This window comes from Trichomycterus rosablanca, chromosome 9 (genome assembly GCF_030014385.1).
Source record: "Trichomycterus rosablanca isolate fTriRos1 chromosome 9, fTriRos1.hap1, whole genome shotgun sequence".
NCBI lineage: Eukaryota > Metazoa > Chordata > Actinopteri > Siluriformes > Trichomycteridae > Trichomycterus > Trichomycterus rosablanca.
Genome location: NC_085996.1, coordinates 29519355 through 29525382, shown reverse-complemented (window position 1 = coordinate 29525382; position 6028 = coordinate 29519355).

The window sequence follows — 6028 nt, the reverse complement described above, 5'->3', positions numbered from 1 at the left end:
ACTGTGGTGAATGTTTTTTTATTTTTAAAAATATTTTATCTATAATAGAACATTGTCAATGAGTATATTAATTGACCGTCAACTATGGTTACAATTTTTTTTTAATAATTTTAATTCAAATGTATGTTTAAATTAGACATTACTCTGTTCAAGAAATGACATGTGGTCAGCCAGGCAAGGTCTACCACTGAAGTTAGGGGTCAAAATAGGGAAATTGTCAACTATGTTACCTGTCAACTCAGTTACCTAGTAGTCTACATCTACTTGCCCTTTTAAATAAAATAAAAAATAATTATGTTTAAGTTTTGCAACTAGTGGATATGTTACACTAAAGGAATATATTAACTTGAACCACTGATTGTTCTGTTGAGAAAGAACATTGTTTTTGTACTTTTTGGTGATGTGAAATGTACCCCAAATTATAGAATGACCCTTTTACAGTTCTTGATGTGTGTATTAAACAGAAGGAACGTTCTCCCTCTTTCTTCCACCCGTGTACAAACTGCAGCCACTTGTAGATGGGAGGAACTAGGAAGTACGAAGTGCGAGTGCAGTTCAGGCGTGGCTGCATCTACCTGAACGCGGAACGAGTGTTATTACTGCTGACCAACTTTTTCACTGACATGAACACGACTGAAAACGCCGCTTTGCAAGGTCAGTGAGCAAGAATAAAAATACAGTTTTAATATCTTCGTGTTTGTATCTTCCACATTTGCGCACTTATAGTTAAAGAAAAAGTCAGGTGCTCGCGGTATACTTGATTTATTTCACAAATATACTAATATTTTGCAATATACATGCGTTGAGAATGTAGTTATGTACAAAAATACGAATTTAAATTGGAATAATTTGGAATAATAGCGTTGTTTTTCCTTTAAAAGTTAAATACTGTTTGGCTACAAGTAGCTCCTGTCAGGACAAGTCTGCGCAGGCCAAACGGTTCCAATGCGCATTCCATTAGGGCTCGAGCCGCATACTAACCTACTAAACAGTATGCCAGAATAGTACGCTATGTATTGTTTGGCGTGCTATGTAGTACGGTAGTACGCTGTTCAAACGTAGCCATTGATCATGAGGGTTGTTTTTTTTACAGCATATTTGAGTGTTTTTATGGTTTTACAGTAAATTTAGCACAACTTTTACGAATTCATACCAATACAGCAGTGTGTTCTAGAATGACTAATGTGAAACAGTACTAGGGCACCTGTTGTTTTTAATAATAACAATGTTTAACAGAACAACACAAAGTGATTGAGTCTGTTTACTGTAATTCCTTGTCTAAAGCTTGTTTGTATATGGCACTTGTATTAAGTCCAGTCGTTTTGTGTGTTTACTGTAGTGACTGACTTAACATTACATGCCTGCAGCAGCTTGATACATATCTCATTCTCATTCTGTCTCATTGAACAAGTGCCAGCATGAAAGTCTAACATAAGCTGCTGGGACACCCCCTCCCCCCCACACCCCACATTGTATATATGAAGAGCATGAAAGTTTCTTATATACAGTACACATATTTGTTGTATAGATTTTGTGTTCTGTATGGACGTACATAAAGTACATATGTTTTCCTTTTTTTATCTCATTATAACAATCTATCTTATTATCTCTATCTACATTATCTCATAACATTATGTCTCATTTTTTTAATGAGAATTGGCATGAATAAAGATGTTCCCATGTTTATGTTCCCAGGACTCTTTATGCCTTCAAGTGCTTTATGCCTTCAATCCTACCATTATAACATTAATAAATCATAAAATAATTTCTGACCAACTCACATGTGTTACATTTAAAGCTTAAGTATGTGAACCTCTTGGAATTTTATGGTTTTCTGCATTAATTTGTCATAAAATGTGATTTGATCCTCATCCAAGTCAAGCGTATCGACAAATATAATGTGCCTAAAAGAATAACACACAAAAATTTTGATCTTTCATGTCTTCATTGAGAACAACCATAAAAACATCATAGTGCTAGTGGATAAAGTATGTGAACCCTTGAGTTAATGATCTCAAAAAAGTTAATTGGAGTCAGGTGTTAGCATACCTGGAGTCTTGTTAAGAAAATGAGTTTGGAGGTGTGGACTAGAGCTACTTTGACTGATAAAAACCACTTAGACTTTTTGAGTTTGCTCCACACAAGAAGGATACGCGTATGTAAGCCATGCCTCACCAAAAAGAGCTTTCAGAGGATCTACGATCAAAAATTGTTGATTTACATAAAGCTGGAAAGGGTTACAAAGTGATTTCAAAGACTTTAGAAATTCACCAGTCTACAGTAAGGCAAACAATCTACAAATGGAGACAATTTGGGACTGTGGCTACTCTGCCAAGAAGTGGGCGCCCCGTCAAAATGACCCCAAGAGCACAACGGAGACTCATCAATGAGGTGAAGAAACAACCCCGAGTGACAGCCAAAGATTTGAAGGCGGCATTGGTACAGGCTAACATCTGTGTTCATGAGTCTACAGTTCGTAAAACCTTGAACAAGCAAGGTGTCTATGGCAGGACACCACGAAGGAAGTCGCTGCTTACTAAAAAGAACATTGCTGCACGCCTGAAGTTTGCGAAAGAGCACATTGACACTTCACAACGGTACTGGCAAAATGTTTTGTGGACAGATGAAACTAAGATTGAACTATTTGGAAAGAACACGCAGCGATACATCTGGCGTAAAAAAGGCACTGCACATCATCATGAAAATATCATCCCAACCGTCAAGTATGGTGCAGGGAACATCATGATTTGGGCCTGCTTTGCTGCATCAGGGCCTGGTCAGCTTACAGTCATTGAGGGGAAGATGAATTCCCAAGTGTATCAAAAAATTTTACAGGATAATGTGAGAGTGTCTGTACGCCAGCTGAAACTCTGTAGAAGTTGGGTGATGCAACAGGACAATGACCCAAAACACCGGAGCAAGTCCACAACAGAATGGCTTATGAAAAACAAAATCCGCCTTTTGGAGTGGCCAAGTCAGAGCCCAGATCTCAACCCTATAGAAATGCTATGGATTGACTTGAAGAGAGCCGTACACATGAGGCATCCAAGGAACATGACGGAGCTAAAGCAGTTCTGCCAGGAAGAATGGGCTAAAATTCCTCCTGAACGATGTGCAGGTCTGATCCACAGCTACAGGAAGCGCCTGGTTGAGGTTATTGCTGCCGGGGGGGTCAAGAGACCTATTAATTCCAAGGGTTCACTTACTTTTTCCACTACCACTTTGAATGTTGAATGAGTGTGTTCAATAAAGACCTGAAAGAAAATTTATTTTTTTGTGTTATTATTTTGGGCACATTATATTTGTCAATACACTTGACTTGGATGAGGATCAGATAACATTTTATGACAAATTAATGCAGAAAACCATAAAATTCCAAGAGGTTCACATACTTTTTCTTGCCACTATATATATATATATCAACTATCAACATCAACTGCAAGCCTTTGTGTGCAATATTAAGCTTTAAGTTCAGGCAGTAATATTGCACACAAAGGCTTGCAGTTGATGTTCCATGTTCATCCTAAAGATATTCAGTGTAGTTGTTGTCTGAACTCCAATAGGCCCCTGGAGTTCCTCCATTCCACACTAGTAAAACTATTTCTTTATGGACCTTATGGCTGTTTCCACAAAGTCTGTAACTCATTTTCTTAAATAAATTTTTGTATGTTTGTAAGTTTTGCATGTTACTAGCAGAATAATGTATACCTAATTACTGTATGAGAAAGTATGTTATTTTTGATTAGTTGTTATATTAAATGTGTAATCAGTCTCTTTTGTTGAGCATCAGTTTCTGTGTTTGTGCTCTAAAGCTTTTGCCAGCTTTCTGTTTGTAAAGACTCTGATCCCTGAAGGTCAAACCTCACCTGTGTGTTACCATTTGGGAACCTCCAGCCGTCTCTTCACCCTGTAAATTTTAGCGAAAGCAAACAACTATTTAATATAACTTTCTTGTTTCCTAGCAATTCTATTAATTACTACAAAGAAAATCAAACAATTTAAGACAGCGGAAAACATACAGCTAAAATCAAGTTGCTTTTTTATGGCAAGATTTTCAGCAAGACTTCAGTTTTTGTAACATGTAAAAAAAAAATAGATTTGAAGTGCACTAGTTTTAAATGGTTGTGAATAGTTCCTGTCTTCTCTTTTGAATGATATAGGTAGATGAAACACAGTAGAATGACATGGAATGTTGCTTCAGTCCTAGTGAGGAATTCATTGCCTCAGGTTTGCAAAACAAGCAAGGCGGGACTAGAAACGCTGAACAACACACACACACACAGCAGCTACCCCATACTTCCCCATCTCACAACGGCACAAAGTAAACACTGACATTACTAATAACTTTGAGGTCATATCAAGTTAAATGTTATCCCAGTATTATTTAAACTTGACAGCTTTTCACATTGTTAAAGATAAGCTTTCTAAAATTCTCAGTTTATATTTATAAGTGAACAAAAACTGAAGTATTGCAGAAGATCTTGCCAGAAGCAACTTAATTGTATCTATATGTTTTCTGCTGTCTTAAAAAGTTTGTTTTTCTTTAATGCTGTAATTATTAGAATAACCGGGCCTCCAGTAAAACACAGTAGGAGCCTATTATTTTACAAAATAAAATAACAACAATAAACATTTATACCAGTTTCAAATTCCTATTTCTCATAGTCTTCCTCTCACCGCAAAATGTGTATTAAATTAGCACATGCCCTTCCTGTGTGTAAATTTACAATTAACAACATCTAAACTAATTTCAGGCATTGTGAATTACACTGCATGTTTTAAAAGAATCTGTTTGCATTGACACCATGGTGTCCAGCACTTTAATTGGAACGCCCGAATTATCAGTGTAAAACGTTGCTGGTAAGCTAATAACTGATAGCAGTTTTAAAACTAATGTATTAATAAACTTTTAAATTAATAAATGAGGTTTTAATCACATGGCACATGACATGACTAGAATGACCATTCTATGCAAAATTATATAGAGCTGTGCTTGCATAACTCCACAGCAGTTAGTGTGAGCAAACACATGCTGGCCTGATAGATTTATGTTAGCAAAGCCTGCATACACACACAGTGAAAAGATAACAGTTACTTTAGATTATTATCTATGTATTTTTGCCTATTTATTTGTCTGGAAGCGTCTTTGACGTAAAATTGTGTTTCTAGCACAAGTCTTCTTTTACCTGAACACTGGATATAGAAAATATTTAGATTTTTTTCATTTTTGCACACTTTATTTTGTTTTACATTTGAGTTTGAATGAAAGAAATTTTTATTCATTGATCTTTACTTAATCACCCATATTGTTGAAGTGAAAACAAGTTATTTAAAGTGTATTAAAAGTCAAATGATTAAATCTCAATTTAGTGCTTGTTAGCCTTTATAATGCAGGATTATACATATAATCTGTGTAAATAAAAAAAAAGAAAAGAATGTAAAACATGCAGATTTACATCTGCACGTTCAAGAGCCACTCTAAGTTCAAATCAAGCATCAGCTGTTGGAAATGAATTTAAACAACATTTTAACTGACAGCATTAACCAAACAATGACTTCTTTGTTGGCTATTGATTAACCTGTTCCATTAACATCCACAGAACTGTTACACAAACCAAAGTGTGTTAAATCCTTACTTAAATGAGCTATATACAGTGCTGTGTTTTTGAGTTTTTGTCACACATTTTTTTAAGATCATTAAACTTGCATATAATTAGGTTTGACATGTTAACAGGCAGAAGTTGCTAACATTTTTCGTCATTTGTTTCTGTTGGGAGTTGCTGCTGTTTTCATTTGGGAATGGGCTCTAACCAGAAAATGCCTTTGGCTGAACAGTATTCAGTATTCTAAGTAATATTTACTTACCAGTGTGTTACATTTGTTTTTAAATTTATCTTAATGAATTAAAACTAACCTTTATAAAAACCAGAAAAATATATGACAGTCATTATCCATATTTCTTTTCTGTAATATGAGCTTTAATATGAGCTAAACTTATGAGGCGTTAAGCACTGTAAGTAAATGATGT